The sequence below is a fragment of the Diuraphis noxia genome, unplaced genomic scaffold (genome assembly GCF_037042655.1).
Source record: "Diuraphis noxia isolate RWA-SAM2 unplaced genomic scaffold, SU_Dnox_SAM2 contig0004, whole genome shotgun sequence".
In the NCBI taxonomy this organism is placed as follows: domain Eukaryota; kingdom Metazoa; phylum Arthropoda; class Insecta; order Hemiptera; family Aphididae; genus Diuraphis; species Diuraphis noxia.
This window is the reverse complement of record NW_028301714.1, coordinates 62,489,499-62,510,671: the sequence shown is the minus strand read 5'-3', so window position 1 is coordinate 62,510,671 and position 21,173 is coordinate 62,489,499. Positions and strand designations below refer to the sequence as shown.

The following is a 21,173-nucleotide window of genomic DNA, read 5'->3' as shown; positions in this document are numbered from 1 at the left end:
TTTTCTGATAATATCTCAAAACTAAAATTTTGCTTTACATATTTTTATTAAATAAGGTTATACGTTAAACTAGTATAATTTATAATAAATAAAAAAATATATCAAATTCTCATTCCTAAAATAAATTCTAAATATTTCTGACTGAAATTAAATTTATATATTATATTTATATGAACAAACTTAAATCATATCCAATGTTTTTATTCATACTATTTATAGTATATTTGGTGTCTATTTTAAAATTGTATTTTTCTTGTTACAATATATGTTATGAAAATCTGTCATCATCACTATCATATTGTATCACTTTGTAAACAGTCATGTCTGCGACCGTGGTTATGTTGTTAAATTGATTTATATATTTTTAAGGTTTTATTTTTTCTACGCGGTATACGACTACAACACAGTTTTTTTTGTACAATTTACATTCAAATATACAGTCCACTCATGAAAACCACATAGTTTTTATTCACATAACAGAACCAAAATGTAAACAACATAAATATATACATATATACATATAACATTTCCTGCATCTTACTATTTTTATGATAATATTAAGCTATTAAAAATACCTAGGGGTTTCTAAAATTGTTTCGATGCTAAATGAGAAAAGTTAACGTACTTTGAAACAGGAAATTTAAATCTGTTTCTCTCAAACTAAAATTTAGATACTTTATAAAACACTTGGATGATAATAATAAATAAAAATAATATAAACAGTAAAATATTTTTTGTTTATTTTGAAATTTTAACATTTAAGTTTTCACAAGTTACTTTTAAATTCTCTTTGATTTCCTTTCTACATAAAACTTCTAATATGAATAAATATAATTTAAATTTAAGAATGTCATATATTATAAAAGCCGGTTTCTTATTAAGTTGAAACGTCTTTAATTTTTTGCAAAAAAGTAATAGAAAAAACATGGCTACTCTAAAAAATCTAACCAACATAATATATGTAAACTTATCAAATAAAATACATATAAAATAATAATTAATTTATAAAACCATAAAATAATTACGAAACTATTTTTATGCAACAATAAATTGTCAACTATTTTGAAATACAATGAAAATTGAAATTCTATATAATTATATAAACTCCACACTCCATCAATCAAATAACTATATTTTATCCATAAAATGTCAGAATAACATAGGTACCAATTTCCAAGTTTTAAAAACCATTTTATAAACTATACAAAACCAACTATAAACGTGGATTAGTATTTTTTACCACTGGAACTAATAAAGTTTTAGATTTGTTCAGCTGATTTAAAATGCAGTATGCGTATATATATATTATGAGTTATAAAAATTAAATAAATATAAAAAACGAGAAATAGGTTTGAACACTTTTTTTTATAAATTCTGAGAGTGTAAACATATTTAATATCACGAAGTTGATGTACACAACGTTTGAATTATTTTAGTGAGAAAAATGATGAGAACCTATCAGCCTTTCATGGTTAGGAGTATTGAATACCAAACAAAAATGGATAAAGTGCAAATGTCGTGTATTAAATTTACAATTGGAACATGAAACACGTATGAGACCTTAGAAATGGCAAACTTTCGTATTCTTTATGAAAAGTATATTTTTATGAAAGTTAAATAAACAATTTAACATAAATAGCTAAAAATCTGAAAGTATTATGGCGGGAGGAATAATATGAAACGAGCGCTTGGTCATATTATCTAACTCTATAAGTATCCTATTAATATTATTCATACACGAAATTAATGTTATCATAGACGATTTTCGTAGATAAGATGTTAAAAATAAATTTTAGTAAGATTGGGCGTAGGTACCTAAATGTAATTTTAGTAGTGTTGCAAGAAATCTTTACATAGGTTAATTAGGTCATCTTCTTAAAAATTAAAGTTGTAAATAATTTAATTATCACAAATTGTGGCTTATTCATAATACATAATTAATAAAACTAGTATCTTACAATACACAAAACATAATTTGTCTTTTTAGGTTTTTCAGATGTGCATAAGTTGTGTATAGTTAACACGAATTTATTTAAAGCATCTAGTGTCAATGTAGTTATTTTCCAAAATCACTACGAGAATAATGATCCTGTAGAATCAGCCAAATTCGATAATTTTGCAAATAGTCAAAAGTAATAATCTACAGGCCACATTAAACTTAATTTAACAGTGTTTTAAATTATTTTAATCTCAAACTTCACAATATGTCTATAAATATATGCTTATTTTTAGAAATTACTTAGAATTGCGGTAAATGTTTAAAAACTAACACCAGCCCCTAAACCAAATTTTTCATCATGTGGGTTGTCAACGTACCTACATAGTATGCAAAAAAAAAAAATAATATAAAATAGTTTTATTGCGTACGATATAAAAGAATATTGGTGAAACGAAACATCAATAAAGTAAACTACTAAAAAAAAATCTTAAATAATATATTTAAAAAAAAAAATAAAATAGATAAATGTCTTCATATTTAATAATATTCAATGTATCATTTGAGATTGATAAACACACATTCACTTACTTGTGAAGAAATTTAATCCGTTACTCTGAGAAAAAATTCTCAGAAGACAATAAGACTACCGCGTCGGGCGCCTCGTTCGCCGAACCATAAACTTATAGTTTGTTATTATACTTAATTAATTATTAAGTACCAAACATCCGGTATTCGTACAAACCCTATTGCAAACGGCCTATTATAATCTTTTTATAATTATTATTATTCCTGCATAGAAGTCCTAAAGAGTAAATTATGAATGATAGGTGGATATCGCTTTGCTGTACAGTGGTTGTCGAGTGGGATCACTGTAATGGATGTGTTAAATTTGAATTCGTATTGTATATATGAAAAACGATTTTAAGTGAAGGCGGCGTGTCTGCCTAGAATATTTTATATTGTTATAATTTTTCTATTGGTAATAATAGGTAGGTTGAATTTATTTTTTTTTAAAACATGGCATTTACATACGGATACAATTTATCCTAAAATTAGAATAATTATCAGTACATTTTAGATTACAGGATGAACTATTTACGAAATACCATGAATAACATTTTGTAAACTTAACTATACAGTTTGAGTTTTCATTAATTTTGATCGATCTTCAATTTTTTTTAATTCCGTGTTTTTCTCCATTATTTTAAAAAGTACTGAGAGTTTTCAATTTCGATCCTCCAAAAGCACCAACTAGATTCAATTTTTTGCCAGAAACTTCTATTAAAGTTGATGATCAGAGTAGTTTTTCGACTATAAAAAGTGGTGTTTTCAGTCACAAAAACACATACACACATCATTGTAAAATCAGTATATTCATTGCTACGCTGAGAATTCAAAAATGATTTTTCCCAACTTCATACATGTTCGTATATCGATGTGTTCAGCTATAATATCAGACACGTGATTCATTTTGACCCTAAGGTCATGTCACAAGTCAAAAATTGAAAAACTTAATCAAAGAAATAACGCTACCAATTCCATTTATCTTACCCAAAATGCTTACACACGTATGATACAGAAGAATATCAAAAGGCTGAACAAAATACAGATATTTGTACGCTTCGGCTTAGTTTTGTCACTATATTATTATAAGAGCCATGAAAAAAGACCGTGAAATATGCTATGACAAATGCGTAGTATATGCAAGACAACAGACAAAAATAATCCACTCACTATCGAATCATTTTTCATTATTTTGATTAAAAATCTCTTTACAGATTACTGTAAGCATTTTATTTAAAATCATACTTGTATATGTTTATTTATTAAAAGTTATCACCAAATAGATTTTAATTTTAAGAAAAATAATAATTATTATTATTGTGTCTTCGTATGAATATCATTTGAATAAAACATTAAATAAATCAAATCAATAATATACTTTAATTGTATGCAATGCAATGTATAGTAGATTATCAAAAATAATGTTAATAATAAATATTTATTTTTTTATTTGTATAAAAATATTTTTTACACTCTGTGTCATAGTAGCACAATAAACAAATGTGAACATTTATATACATTTTAATATGAGCGAGGAAGTAGGCCATCCAATAATGGAATCCTACGTGAAATATATATTAATATATTAGCATTTAAATGTGTTGATGCCGATAAGGAGTCATATAATAATTGATTTAAGATTTTAAAATATTTAAGCTTTAACGATACTATACTTTTTTAAGAAAATGCTTCTTACGGACGTCATTTGGTACAATCGCCATATTTAAAACTGGATAAAAAAATGTCCAGGATAAAATTCCAAATTTCAAAAGCATACGAGTATCCATATTTGCAAAACGAGTAACACAATTTAAGCTCAGGTTTGAATGGTTTGATCTTGTACGGTAATCCATCATATAATGTACATTAGACACTGTTCAAAATTCAAATGTAATGCACCAATATTATAACCTCATCTGATTGTATAATCTGCGTATAATTTAAACGTACCAAAATCGTACTATGAATCGTATATACTCAACTTTTATAGAAAATTGGACAAGTTCGAATGCCTCACATATTACATGTACAACCAATTAAACGATTCTGGTATTATTATTTATTATAAGCTCCTATGATAAATTTAAATGCTGAATTTCCAGCGAAGCGTCTGCCATATTCTGACTAAATAAATAACATTTTGCATTTTTTCTATTTATTTAATGTTATGTTATATATTTATAGGTTTTCGTAGTATAATAGAAATTTGGTTATACTTTAGTGATCTTATTTATAACAGGCAAACAATATTCGTCTATAAACCTATAAATATTATCGGCTCCTGTCAATTGAGAAAAATTCTCCACCATCTTAAAAAACAACACAAACTTAAAAAAGCGGTTAAGTGGATATCGCTCTGCTGTACATTAAGGGGTGGAGTGGACCTCTGACTAGGGTAGGTTAAATTTGAATGCAATTATTATAGGTATCATTGTATACGAAAAACGATTCTGAACGGAGACGGTTTATTGTCTAGGATATATTATAGATTATTAAAAATTTTCAAATCTTAGATTTAAAAAGAAAAAATTTTATGAATTTCTAGCATAAAATAATTAGCAAATTTTAGTGACTTTTACATATGTAGTCAAAATTAAAATTTGAATGCCTGTAAAAAAAATTGTGACTATGCATTTATTTTATTTTTCAACTGCTATTGTACAAATATTTTAGGAGCCTTGTATTAAATTTTAAAATCTTAGATATAAAACGAAATTTTTTTATGAATTTCTAGCATAAAATAATTTGCGAATTTTCGTGATTTTTACGTATGTTGTCAAAATTAAAATTTAAATGCTGGTAAAAAAAATTATGATTATGCATTTCTTTTATTTTTCGACTGCTAAATGTTCAAGATGTTCTACCCAACAAATACATTTTGATCAATATTAATTTTAAAAAAAACTAATAATGATCGAAAATTGCATATGTCTATAAATAATTCAATTTAAGTCAAAATTGTTCGAAAATTGCATGGTGGATAGAATATTTTTATATAAACATTTGGTGAAAATTTAATGTATCTATGATCATTTGTTCTAAAGTTACATCAAAAACCAAAATCGATTTTGTCGAAAACTGATTGTGCGTAAAATTTCCTGTTTTCCCCTTAATATTCAGTTAGTTTATTCCGATTAGGTATTTAGAAAAAATATTGAACATTTTTTACTTTTGACCCCCCAAAGTACCAACTAGATTCACGTTTTGATCGAACAAGGTACTGAAGTCGAAAATCGAAGCACTTTTACTGTCCCAAAACGTGATGACTGACACAAAAAAAACACACATCATGGTTAAATCAATACATTCCTCTCAGAATCTAAAATGATTGTGCAACCAAACACTGCCTGACTAAAAATAGCTAAGAAACAAATTAAAATATATATAACTGTTGACTATAATCGAATTATTTATGTATTTTAAAATGTAGTTAATATTTATTTTTCTAAATATCTTATATTCTTATTGAAATAAATGAATAAGTTAAACATTTATTATTATTATTTATTTATTTATGAACTTTGAAGCAAAATTAATTTCTTAAATAAAGTTCAATAATTTTTAAAATATGAAAATTAATTTAATTCAAATTAATTATGAACTTGAATACTTGAATTTATTAAATTCATAAGTTTTGAACCTTAAACTTTTTAAGTAGGTCGTTCAAAAGTTTAAAAGTCTGGGAAAAAAAACACCCATCATGGTAAAATCAAACATTCATCGCTCTGCTCAGAATCTAAAATTTCTTTAAAAAACACCTGTGAAATTGAAATAGCATCCTAAGACTTTGTCAACTCAATGAAAGCAGCGATTTCCGACTCATACTCCTAACCCAAACAAACCACCAAATTCAAACCCATACGATTTACCTCTCAACATAAAAACTCTAATCATAGAAAAATGTCGTGCACACTCACGTTGGCAAAACACTAGACTACCGTCCGACAAAAAAAGATACAATCACCTGTCCAAAACCTTAAAAAAAAAAATTCTGATCCACAAATACGAGTTATTCAAACACAAATACGAGTTCTTATGTTCTAAAGATGAATTCTAAAGAATTCGGTTTCAGAGAAAACCACTCCACAACCCACTAGATCCACCAAATTGTAGACAAAATAGCCTCGTCGCTTGAGATCAAAAACTTCTACCCGGGTTTATTCTTAGACGTATCATAAGCGTTCGACCGTATCTAGCACACTGGATTACTCTTTAAGCTAAAAATGTTCCTCTCGGTTCCACTTTACTTGTTGACCAAATCATACCTGCAAAACCGCTCATTTATCGTCCGTCAAGGAGACTCCCTCTCATCTCAATTCTAAATTGAAGCAGAAGGAAGTACTACCAAGGAAGTGATTTATCACCAGACCTCTACAATATTTACACAGCTGATGACATTCCCAACTCCGAAAATCCCCTGATAGCTACTTACGCTGACGACACGGCAATCCTCTCATCCCATTTTGATTACACAATAGCATACCAAAACCTTCAAATTTATCTTAACAATATTTCAAAATGGTCCACCAAATGGAGAATAAAAATCAATACAGACAAGTCCTTTCACATTCCTTTTATTTTAAGAAAAGCTGTTCTTCCTACAATCTATTTTCAAAACAATCCAATCCAAACTACAACTCAAACCAAATATTTAGATCTAATCTTAGGCAAGAGTCTATCCTGGGGCCCTCACCTCAAAACTAAAAGAAAAACTCTTACACTAGACTTCATCTCTTATGACCTATCCTCAAGTCCAAACTCTCTATTGATAATAAATTACTAATATACATATCAATGTTAAAACCTATCTGGGCCTACGGCATCCAAATATGGGGATGTGCCAAACCTTCCCAAAAATGGACTATTCAAGTCTTCTAGTCTATTTCCCTTCACCTAATAACCTCTGCGCCATGGTACGTCTCAAACCTCTCACTACATAAAGATCTTAAAATCGAAATAGTCTCCAAAACAGCTAAAAACTATTACATAAATGTACACTCCAAAACAGCTAACAACACAAATTCATTGATTTCTAACTTGGCCAATGAATTCTTGCCTTATAACTCCCCACGTAGACTAAAAAGACACTGGTGTCGTGATCTCCTGAATCCCAACCTACACAAATTAAAAAAAAATAAAACTCCCTCCCCCAAGTTAGAGAATATCCAGTGTGGTTGGCTTCTCTCCACGCGTCACTCACGTTATGTTATTTATTATTTATCAAATGTACTTATTGTATGTACAAATATTACAGATCGTAAATACAGTGAAAACTCTCTATAACGAATCTGAAGGGACCATGTGATTTCTTTCGTTATTGAGAGTTTTCGTAATAGAGAGTAATTAATAGGCTTTAAATCAAACCAACCATTATAAGTTAACTTAACGTTATTTACGCAATATAGAGATTTCGTTGTAACGAGTTTCGTTATAGAGAGTTTTTACTGTATTCTATTTTAACTAATAAAAAAAAAAATATTATCTGCATAACAATTTTAGTAAGATATTTTTCCACAAAACTAACGCTTGGTGAAATATACAACTACAAAGTGTTTACAGGTAAATAAGGTATAAATACAATATTTATTCTAACTTCATTGTAATACTAATGATATATTCCTGACTTTGAACAGTTTCCAAAACATATTTTTTTTTAAATTTAATCTTTTGGCATTTATACGTGAAATCAAAAACTTTTCGGTTTAATGATTTGTTTGAAATGCATATCACCTCGTTACCCAGTACATCAGTGGAATTAATTTTAAGTGAACATAATCAAGGTAAGTATTTAGATGCAAAACACACAAAAAAATGCATATTAATTGTTTTGAGCTTTAACAACGTTGCACCTTGTTATAACGTTTATAAAAGTACTGATTAATTAATAAAAACAAAACTTGCAATAAAAGTTGTAATCTGTTTCTTTATAATTAGTTAACACCAACTCCAGACAATATTACCAGATGCTCGCGAACTTGTGAATATTATCTACATAAAATATTATGTAAGTATAATAATAAAAGTAATATTCAACACAATGACGTTATTCAAATTGCCCATCGTATTATAATTTCGAACGTATAATATTTTAATTTCAGTACAATAACAATATTAATTGTTCGTATAGTCAAGTTATTAGAAACAAAAGTTGCTGATACGTTGTGAATACACGGTGCAAGATGATTTATGGGGAAAGAGAAGTACGGACGAAAGAAATTATTCAACTTAAAAGCTTTTCGCTGTTTATAAAATGGCCCTGGTAACTTTCGTCCATGTTATGTAACATCAACTTAATTATGGGGTTGGTTCGCGATAAATAAGCGGCAAGGGTGGGGTCGAGGAATAAAGCAAAAAAATAAAATCGTCAATCCCGGGAAATAGCCTTCACCGTATGTGTAAGTGAATATATTAAATTATTCATGGGAGACACATTGTGTAATTTTTGGATGACGATAAAAGAAAAAAACCTTAGTTCCACAAGCACCAAGTGATTCATTAAAACATACGAGTTTGAAAAAAAAATGTACGATAGAAGCCAGTGATGATTAGCCGAACGAATATATTATCAAGGAATTCGTAAACTGCACTAACTTAATACGCTGCATCTAAGGCGAAATATAAACGAAAATGAAAAAAATCTAATTTTTGGTGGTGATTTTTTTTTTTTAAATACATACATTTTACTCACCAAGGTATTTGTGACGTTTTTTCAATCAAATAAATCTACCTATTCATATACACATATCAACATGAGCTTTTAAGACTATTAAAAATTTATTTTTTATTATCAATAATTACTTTTTTGCCAAATATTCTAATTACACGTTGACAGTGATTTTAAAATCTATACAAACAAAAATAATGTTCAATTCAATCAATTCCAGCTTTAATCCACCCAATAGATACTATATCTACACGATCAAATACAATAAAGTATCATATATTTAACGAGTCTCGAAACCCCCAACCCCCAACTATAATTTTTTTTTTTTAGTGTAAATTTTACACTGTAAAATATCATGAAAGATGGCTTTCTAATATCGATCGTTGATCACTTTATTTATATTTTGTATTTTCATCTGTATAAATGGAATGGTTAGTTCATATTTATTTCTGCTTTACATAAAAGCTCTTAAAATGATGAAAACAAACAATATGTATATTTTATGACAAGCCTGCCTATAGATTATTGATATTTTATTTCACATTATGTAACATTTCACCATTGAATAAGAAAACATCATCAGTAATCGAAATATATTTCATCTGAATACACAAAAAGTGCATCGAATGCATTTGACAAGTTAAAAGTTTTTTTTTTTATTCTTATTATTTTTAATGGAATAAGAGTTATAGTAGTTTTACAACGATATTTAGATTTTTATTTTTCCTGTGAACAGCTCATCTACCAGACGATTTGATCCAATCTGTTTATGTGTATTGAATTTCCGGAAGTCAATTTATCTATTGGTAATTTTAAAAATATGTTATTTCGATTTTTTTTGACATTCACTGATTTTGATAAAAATTCATAAGAAGAAACTATCAACAAATACAATGTTATACAATGTTTTCTATTTGTTCAATTATTTCATTTCGATCTCAAAATTAAATAATACATAAATTCAGAAATTACGGAATTCTCAACGAAATCGTGATATAATAATATATCGGTGGTATTACAGTTTTCAATATCTGTTTTTGTTTTTGATTTTTTGAGCTCTTTTATAAATACATTTGACTTCAAGATTCTTATGTACTATATAATATGTATTCCTTTGTTTGCTCTTCCAATGTAATGTTAAACATTCTGAATACATAAAACACATAACTAACATTGCCTAATAGTTATTAATAGTTATTGAATAACTATGTATAAGCTCATTTTTTTTTCACGTAATAATATAATATAGTGAAGCACCGTCAACACTTTTTTATTGCATTCGATACATCTATTACAGGAATCTTAGTCAATTATGTCGTACACTCAAAAAATGTACTACACAGAAATAATCAAGCCCCTGGGTTTTGTTTTTATAAAAAAACTTTTTTATAACAAAAATAAAATTAACTGAGTTACTCCAATAAAAGTTGAAAAACATTTGCACATAATGAAGCATTAATGTAAATAATATTATTATTATTTTATTTTTCAATCATAAAAATCCATTTGACATTTTCTATCTATGAAATAATAATTATAAATGGTTTCACTTCAATTGAACAATTTTTCTTTATGTATAAATACAACTATTTTTTTTATTTTAACTTCGAGAGAATTTTCAGATCGGATCTAATTTGACTTTGATGAGTCAAAGGGTAACATTTTATTATTTCGAATTACATTTCAAAATTACTGGGAAAAACAAAACAAGAATATTTACGCAGAATCGATTTTTTTTTTTTATTGTTTTAATTCAAAAATAAGTTAGTGGTACATAAATACACATTTTCAGATAAATTTCAAATTTTTAACCATCTCGGTACGCGCGTGCGCATGCAACTTATTTTTTTTAATAGCAATCAGTATTTTTGATACCAAATTCGGATAGACTGAACATTTTTAAGTCATTTTGGCCAACTAATCCTGGCTCTAAAACTAAAATTAACTGATGAGACCCATTCAAATTTCAATAAATAATATATATTATTTACAGTTCATTATAAAATGCATAAAACCGTTAATTGTAATTATTTATTATTGATTAATTTTTGAATATTTTTGAATATTTTTACGTTTTTTTTTTTACGTGTTATAATTAATAAGATTAACATAATATGAATATAAAATTATTTAATAATATTGATTACAACTGTATATGTAAAAATATTCAAAAATTAATCAATAATAAATAATTATAATTAATGGTTTAATTCAGTTTATTGAAAAAATGTTAAAATATTGTAAAAATGTATTATTTATTGAAATTTGAATGGCTCTCATTCAGTCAATTTTAGTTTTAGAGCCAGTATTAATTGGTCAAAATGACTTAAAAATGTTCAGTCTATCCGAATTTGGTATCAAAAATACCGATTGATATTAAACAAAATATAAGTTGCATTGCTTACTTATTATGTCATGTGCGTACCGAGATGGTTAAAAATTTGAAATTTATCCGAAAATGTGCATTCATGTACTACTAGCTTGTAAAAAAATTCAATTTATTCCAACATAATCTATCCGAGAAATTCAATGTCCCCTAAATTAGTGAATACACGGTATATAAAATTAAAAAATATAAAATTATGAGAAACACTGTTGACATTGTTTTGGTCATAACTTGCCATGTTGTTTATATAAAACGTTCGAAGATAATATTATCCTTGGTAACATATCTCAGTTTCGGATCGTATCGACGACGCTCCGTTAAATTAACGGGGAAGTAAGGTCATAAATCTCGAATGGACATCAAATGAATAGCTATCGTATAACGAAGAAGAAAGGTAAACGTTTTCTCACATAATTCTGGATAAAGTCTGCAGATAAATATCAGACCTCTGGGTCATTTTTGCTCATTTTGGGTTTAACATTTATCATGTACCTATGTTATTGTATATATGTTACGGGAAATGTAGTCCTGCACAGGAAATGTGGACCACATTTTTTTTAACCAACAAATATTGTGCGAATAAATAGCTAATATTAAAATTATAGTTTGTAATAGAAATGAAATGATAATATTTTTATTTTTTTTTTTTTTTATATATTCCTTTACATACATATATATATATATATATATATATATATTTTAACTATCTATCCTTCATTCCTTCAAATGAATTCAATCCAAACACATTTGGTTATGTATATTTTATAGTCCGTTCTCTGGTATACCTCAAGGTGAATAATCAGATATGAAATCCATAATTTAAATTATTCATAAATAAATATATAAACGAAATAATATTAGAGTACTACATAGTCGATGTTGATTGAAGATTATTGTAAAAAATTTACAAAATATTTGTTCATTTTATCAATCAATAATTAATGCTATATGTATCACGAATAAACTTAAAATATAAAACACTTCGTAAAAAAATTCACAAATTTTATCAAAATTAAACACAAATATGTGTTCAAAAAAATTGTACACGATTGTAACTAAATGTCAGTGTTGTAACAACTGCAAAAACTATATAGTTTATTATTGTTCATGTGATAATATATGTATTTTTTATTCTCACTCTAACGGTGATGATTATTTTCAATTTTCAAATTTTATTTTCCAACACGTCGTGACTTAAACAAGGTTTTAATTAATATTATGATATTTAAAAAAAAACGCATGACTAGGTGTTTCGACAAAAGCGTATTGAATAATGTATACAATAATAGGGCATCCCATACAAATTCATTACAAAAATAGGCGAAAAAAAAGTTCCATTACTTTATTTTTGTGTAAACGTATTAATAGTAATGTATACAATACACATTTATGTTCTTACTTCTGGGCAAAGAGAGCTTTTAGTTTTACATTGGTATGTGCATATGTTTATGTTTAAAAATGATTATGTAGTTTTTAAATTTAACACAATAATGGTACCTTAAATAGGTCATTCATTTAGAACTGTCAGGCATTTCTTAAGAAACTAATAAATAAATAAACCTCTGTGTAATAAGACAGATTTAACGGAGAGTCTTAGTGCACTTTCTCAGGGCACTGGGCAACAGATGTTCGGGGACCATCCAGATGCGAAATACGGTAAAAAAAAAAATTAAAACTTTTTGACCCTCGGTTTACGAAATTTATGAATAAAAAATATCAATTTCAAAAATAAATATTGATTTTGTATTTATATTAACATCTGGACTGCAAAATTAATACAATAAGATGTAACATAACAACAGAATGGCACGTGGGGCATCCAATGAACATGAAATATTTTAATATATAGGTTATACCTATTCAACTTTAGATTCCTAATGATGAATATATTGAATTTCCAATCAATGGTGTTAGTTAGATAATATAGTTTTCAAAAGCATCATGAAAAACAAACAAAAAAAATAAAGTAATTTTTACGCAAAGCAAGTTTTCGACAATTTTTTTTTATGAACCTCTGAAAAAAATGATTACATATACGTCATAAAATTTTCACCAGATGTTTATACTACCATTTTATATACATCATTACATTTTCTAAATATTTTGAGTTATTTATAAATGTTTTAAATTTTAGATTTATGTTTTACAAATGTAAATTAATGAATTGTTGTTTGGTCAATAGAATTATGAATGTTTAATAAAAATTACTGTACTATATTGCTATTTTTAAATGAACTTTTAATACACGAACAGTGATATTTCAAACTTAAAGTAAATACGTTTTAGATAAATATATTTTATAACATGCAAGTTTACAAATTCTTATATTTTCTTTACCACGTACTTATAAATATATTGGGTATTTTTAATAATTACTGATAGGGGCCTAAAAAAAAAACTGTGTCCAAAAATAAGAAAGTCTTAATCCAGCCGTGTGAAAATATCATTTTTTTTATAAGGAAGAAAGTTTTTTTTTCAATTAACTGTTCTATTATAAGATCTTTTATTTGATAAAGGTATTAAATTCAAATACAAAATCCCGACAAAATATCATAACTATTTTTTTTTTATATAAACGTGTTAAGTTAAAATTTTGACAAAATTCATCAAAATCACAAAAATGTGTATATTATTTTTACCTAGTTAAAAAGATATTATAACAGCTAAGACTTAAACAATTTAATACAATATTCCACATAAGTTACCAAAAATTTGTTTTTGGGCAGTATACACTTTTTTATTTTTCAGAAGGTTTTCGTTGTCATGGTTATTTATAATATTATCAAAAACTTATTAAATATCATAAATTGTATAGTCCATAGTTTTACCTAACAAAAGAAAAATATAGAGTAGTTTTTTTTCTAACAATCTATAAATCAAAAAAATTAAAAATGTTTATAAACCTAATACTTAAACATTAAATAAATTAAAAACATTAATATGATAACAAAAAATGACATTATTTCCTGTAATTATTTTACCTAATTATTTATAATTTTTTTTTTATTTAAATTAAATAAATATTAATCACATGTAGAAATTCCATAAAATTTAACATCATAATTTTAGTTTTAGAAATTATTTATTATTTTTATTTTGTTAAAACTTAAAAAGTGATTCTATAAATACCTACAAATAAACATCATACAATAGCTCTGTTAAAAATCAATTTGATATTTTATTACACAATATTATAGCAAGAAAACATTTTTTATCGTTGTTAATGAATAATAATAATTATCATAAGATGTATGTGTTAAAGCGTCTAATATTTATTTAAGTAAAAACTAATAAATGAATAAATAAATAAATGTATTGGAATATAGTTCAATATATAACTTCCATTTCTATCACTAAACATAGATATTTTAACCTAATATTACTATATAACTATTATGATTTTCAATAAAGAAATAATACAAAAATAGATTTTATAAAAACAGTTTGTAACTGACAAGTGACAAGAGTATTATAATGTCGAGAAAAACAAACCCCTACTGGTCTAAAGCAATCTACCTTACAGTTTAATAACGTATGCGAGAATGATATATTGTTAACTCCTTCCATAACTTTATGAGAAAGTTTTTGAAGTTCAAACATAAACACTTACACTTTGCTATTTGAACGAAGGAATCAACTTTATTGGTTAACTTTTTAACAACATCAAAACATTTTAAAGAAAATCGATTCTAACATTATATTGATATTATTCCAACGAATAAATTTTAAGAAAAGCTAAAACCATTTACGTGCGCAAATAATAAAAACTATTATACTTATCAAGACTATCTAGATATAATAATAACTTATATTCTATAATTACAGTTAAACAGTTACATTTAGCATTGCTTGACATGGTGTGAATATATTGTATTTTGAAGCACGCAACATGAAACCATTGTATGTGGTATTACTAAGTATAGAAATGAATAAGAAATAAAATATTTATAAATATCCAAATACATATAACGTTAACTACTATAATGGTTAACATATTTTTAAATAATCATTTATTCAATTAGAATATGTTGAAATATATTAATCACACTGATTTTTTTTTTTTTTAATATAGATCCAGAAATTCATCGGAAATCAAAAAAAAAACAGTAAGTATTGAAATGTGATTTTGAATAAACCCATTTGATCATGACTAAAAATAGCTCAGCAATATAGCTTGTACATTATTATATTTAACCAGAAATTAAGTTAAAATAATAAAATAGAAACCTATAGTTAAGTTTAATAAAATCGTGTTATATTTTTAATCACTATACAAATTATATAGAATATCTCCTTTGTGCTGTATCAAAATTACTTTGAACATGAACAATTTAAAAGTAATCCATTTTTTGCATGTCAAATGAACCACAAATGATTATATTTTAAGTAAACAATGGGTTCTATAATGATTATTCAGTTCATCAAAAGATATACCACTACAACTTGTATTATAATATCAGTTCCAATGAGCAATTTACAAAAAATTATGTACATAAAAAAGAAAAATATAACCATGGTAAAACAATGTTTGTTCAATATTATTGTATTATTAGTTCTATAGTGTTCTTCTTTTACTATAATCTTTCATTTGTTATTCAAAATAAAATTTTGTAATAAGTAACATAAAATAATATAGCAAATACCTAGGTAAAATGATAACATAATTATTATTATATCAAATCATATCCTTTATTAAATAATTATTAACTGATTGTCGATGAAAATATGTAAGTAAAAAAAAAAAAAAAATGCTTCTTTCTATTATTTTAAATACGCTCATCATATATGCCTTAAGAGAATATATTGAAAATTAAGCCAAGTTTGTACATATAAATAAAATTAAACATTATAAAAAAATAAGTGCTATGTGAGATACTCTTCTTATATTTATTTCAAAGCAATAATTTATAAATTTTTTTTTATTGGTATGGTTTTGGAACTTTGAAAGTCGATAAATTATGAGTTATAGTAATTATTTGGTACCCATTTGAAAATACTTGTTAAAATAATATTGTCAAAGTATTTTAATGAATTATTTCTATCATTATTTGATTGTATTACTTACATGAATGGTAAGTTTATTAAAAAACACGAAAACCAAGAAGTTTGCAGTTTATTTTTTTGTCAGAATAACATCACAATACCTCAAATTCAACGTCGACATTTTCGGGGAAATAAATAATAAAAGAAAAAATGTTTAGGTACATACAAATGTTATTACATTAAAAATAATATGAAATGCAATCATTATTTTTTTTTTCATTCCATTACTATTATTATTTTTATATGTTTACATTTATTTCTTAACGTAAACAAAATATAATACATGGTATATGTATTTCTAATTGATCTATGACACCTGTCACGTTTGGAGAATTAAATTCACATATGAAACAAAAAATATTGAATAAGCACTATAATAATATATATTAGAGAGTAATACATAACTAAACAGAGGGTTTTATGAATGCAACTTTTTTTAATTCTTTCACGATAACTAAAGTTTTATTAGTATTTAGATTTTTGATTTTTTTTTGATTTTTAAGCGCAATGCACTTGAAATTTACAACACACATATTCACAGTTCTCGGAAGATTTGTAAACCAAGTTTATTCTTAACATATTTTAAACATATAAGTAAAATTATTTCAAAAACACTCTAATTGAGAAATTGTCCTATTTGTCAGATATACTTTCACCCTACAACGTATTATTTATGTATTAACCAGTCAGAAATTCATTATATTAGCTTATTATGAATTTCTTGAAAAAATTTTTATTCAATTTTTATTAAAAAATACGAATTCTAAAAAATTGTTTAACAAGTGAGTTAAAGTCAATGTTATCAACACGCATATTGATATATACGTATATATTAATAATATATTGCTTGATTTACCAAACATGCTTATTACTTCTATTTATTTATTTAAAAATTAATTCATTAAAATTCTGATTTTTCTTTTTTGAATTTTTAAATATGCTTAAAGACCATTTTGTCAATTATTCTTTTTTTTTTTTACTACATTGAGAATGCCTATGGTAAAACAAACTTCTGATTTTCCAATAAAAACCTCCCTATTTTTTCACTGTGAATTATTTAGTAGATAATTTTTGTTTGAAAGTTATAATGTAAGTACTTAATTCCAATTTTAAATATGTAGTTTTTCAGTTATCAAAATGTTTGTATTAATGATAATCGCCCTTAAAAATGGATTGACAAAAATAAAAAATAAATTTAATTTTGGATCTAATAATTTATTATACTTAGGATATTTTTACAAATTAATAATATTAATTACCAAAATGTTCAAATAACTATATCCCGCAGCTGCCATATCTTCTAAACCTATTATCAATTATCATAGATATATTATTATCCTCAGTACGAAAATTTAACCAGATCCATTTCCTCAGCAACTCCACCTTAGAATTTCCAGTTGAAATCCATACCAATGGTTTGTACCTCGTTTTAATCTGTTTGTACCTCGATGATTTTCAAATTATTTCAAATTTAAAGGTGGGGATGCTGAGGAAACGCTGAACCCCACCTTTAAATCTGGAATAATTTGAATACCATCGAGGTACTAACGATTTTATATGTGGTATTAACAGGTGAAACGATTGGTATGGGTTTCAACTTAAAATTCGAAAGTGGGAGTGTGCTACCGTTTCTCCGGCACCTCAAAATCGGTGTAGGGTTAGTTTGGAAACCGCTGAGGTTCAAAAAGATACAAACGAGGTATAAACGATTATCATGGGTTTCTACTCAACATTCCAGGGTGGTGCTGTTGGGGAAATGGATCTAAGTTAAACAAAAAAACTATTCTTACGGATTTTGATTCTGATACGTAAACATTTTCAAAAATATTATCTGTTAATTAAATTCTTGCAAAAAAACATGGTATTTCCCTTTTTAGAATATATAAGTATCTCCACGAGATACTCCTTTAGCACTCAAAATATTAAAGAATTTTGAAATATGGTCTTTAAATATATTTTAAATTTTTAAACATCATATTTTGAATAACTGCATTATTAAACAGAAAAAAGGAGTGAACATACACGATGAATCACTCTATATAATAATACTGAAACACAACGGTTTATTCCGGATTTTATGACATTAAACTCTTCTTAGAACATTCTAGTGCACACAATCATAAAACTTGTTTAGGAGGTATATAAAATAAATAATACAATGACTGAACTCTTATAGAATCATAACATATTGATATATTATATTATTTTATTCATTTTTTACAAGCCTGAATGCGAAAGAAAATTTTCTTGCAAAAAGTTTGTTTTATTGAAAATATTAATCACTGATTCAATTGATTAATCGTACACTTATTAGCTACACACACTGTATCATTTTAGAACGAAACGAGTTTATAAGAACTGACAATAATTATCGTTAGGTTCTATTAGAGTTTAACCGAACATTTCCAAACAATTGGGACAAATTGTATTTTTCTATCTATATAGACTTCAATTGGACATCATTTACGCTTAGTTGAAGAAAACAAGATATCGTATTTTGTCTGTAAATTTTTTGAAAGCTTCGTCCATGTTATACAAGAGAATATTGGTCCCGGTGGAATTCATTGTTCGACAAATAATATGATACGAATACGGTCATTATCGTCTAATGATGGTTGTCGATGGAAAATGTATTTTTTGATCGGAGACTTTTCTTTTTTTGACTCATCTTTCTCTGTTTATTGTCCCTTCAAAGAAAACGAAACGTTCGTATTACAATTACAAACAATAAACGAATATCTCTTGATACATAACATGAAGTCTAATCAAATGATAGAAGCGCCGTGAACAATATTTTAAAGAAAATGTTTCGTGATAATATGTAATACTTAATAGAAGCAATAAAATTATACTTTGAACTAAATTTATAACTTCTGATGGGTACAACAAAATAATTATTTGTTATCAACTAGGTACGTAACGACGTAAATGTCCATCTAACGAGATGGACATTTATTTGTAGATATATTGTTTTTAATAATGGTCAAAAAAAAGTATTTGAAGACTAGTATTACTGTATTAGTAAAACTAGTTTATTTTAAAACTGTATTATCCCAACAAAATAGATATTTTGAAATATGCATTTGACATGTTTTCTCTTTAAATTTATCAATTACTAAGAAAATACTCTTTCAATGTCTTATAAATACCATTTTTTTTTTTCAAGGATCTAATATTACGATTGCATTCCGGCTTCGAAGACTTAGATCCGGCACTGCTAAGGAATTGATATAATATAATAGGTATAAAGGTCTATTAAGATAATATTGTAAATTATTTTAGAAACATTTACACTGGTTTGAAACCGATTTTAAAACTTTGGGCAAGGGGTGGCTCCAAGAAAAGGTACTAACCCCCCCCCCCCCACAAAACCCGTATTCATAAAAAAATGTATATTGTTAAAAAAAAAAACATTAGTTATAATATAGACTATTATACGACATACACAAATAAGTAGATAAAGCTATAGAGGTATGACGGTAAATGCGATGTACCTGCTATCTATATTACGAAGAATCCATAAGGCTATAAATAAACTATATTAATATAAAATATATTATGGTATGATACTACGATATTATTATTGTATTATGTTCAAAATATGAATTTCTTAGCACATATTTCTGTATGGACTACGGAAATACTTAGAATTTAGAATATATACTAATAATAATTAGTATTATAAAGTTTCGTGAAGTTATAACTTGCCCCCTCCCCCCAACACCAAGGTTTTGGATCCACCCCTGCTTGAGGCCTCCACAAGTGATAAAAATCAAAGCGTTATTTTTAGTGTAAATATTCGAAATTCTATTAATTTTACCCATTTTATCATTCATCAATATTGACCCACCAACAATATAGTTTGGTTTACTTTCCAACTAAACACAATTTCGGAAAATTAAAACGTACATTGTAACAAAATATTTTCCGTACAATTTTCAAAAAGAGTATAATATACGTCATGATAGTTTAGGGTGACCAGTTTTACAAAAAAAAAAAACGGGACAAACAATTTTTAGTTTAAATACTCTAAAAAAACATACACATTTTTTAAAAATATTTTTTATATTTTATATTAACAATTTACAATTAAAATATTTTTTAACTACCTTGCTTAATATTTTAATAAAAAACTTGTTTACTTTTATTGAGTTGATGTTGATTGCTCATCATGTCCTTTATTATCTATTGTGCTGTTATTGTACTTTTGCGATGAACTGATTGCGTTTAATAGTTTTGGTTGTGTTAGCAAAAAATCATAAAAATCATTACACGAATAATTTTTGAAATGATTTTTCAGAATTATAATTGACTTGATGGTAGGAACGATAAAGCGATTTTTTTCATCTGTCCATAACATATTAGTGATAGAAAATACTCTTTCAATTGCAGCATTTGTTCCAGGCATTGCTAGAGAATATTCTACAATAAACCAAAAATTATTTATCGATATATTTTTACTATTTAAAATTTTATAGATAGCACACCATCTTTCTTCAACACGAACATTGTTATTCTGCCATTCTTCTAAATTTTCATTTATAACATTATTTACATGATTATATTCATCAAAAAGA

The 21,173-nt window shown here is 26.0% G+C and overlaps 1 protein-coding gene and 1 long non-coding RNA gene across 8 annotated transcripts in view; one reads left to right on the top strand and one right to left on the bottom strand.

Annotated features, from left to right (window-relative positions):
* LOC107169664 (uncharacterized) overlaps positions 1-21,173 on the bottom strand; it is a 207,410-nt gene that overhangs the window by 86,778 nt on the left and 99,459 nt on the right. The gene's annotated exons all lie outside the window — the stretch shown is intronic.
* Positions 1-21,173, top strand: part of LOC107169663 (uncharacterized) — a 133,911-nt gene that overhangs the window by 21,966 nt on the left and 90,772 nt on the right. Inside the window, exon 2 of one of the 3 annotated variants that reach the window (XM_089226518.1) lies at positions 15,626-15,659. The exons of 1 other annotated variant lie outside the window; for it this stretch is intronic. The gene's annotated coding sequence lies outside the window, so the exon portion shown is untranslated. Of the gene's footprint in view, positions 1-15,625; positions 15,660-19,804; positions 19,839-21,173 lie in introns of those variants that run through there. One more of the 3 variants, XM_089226520.1, reaches the window with a different exon arrangement.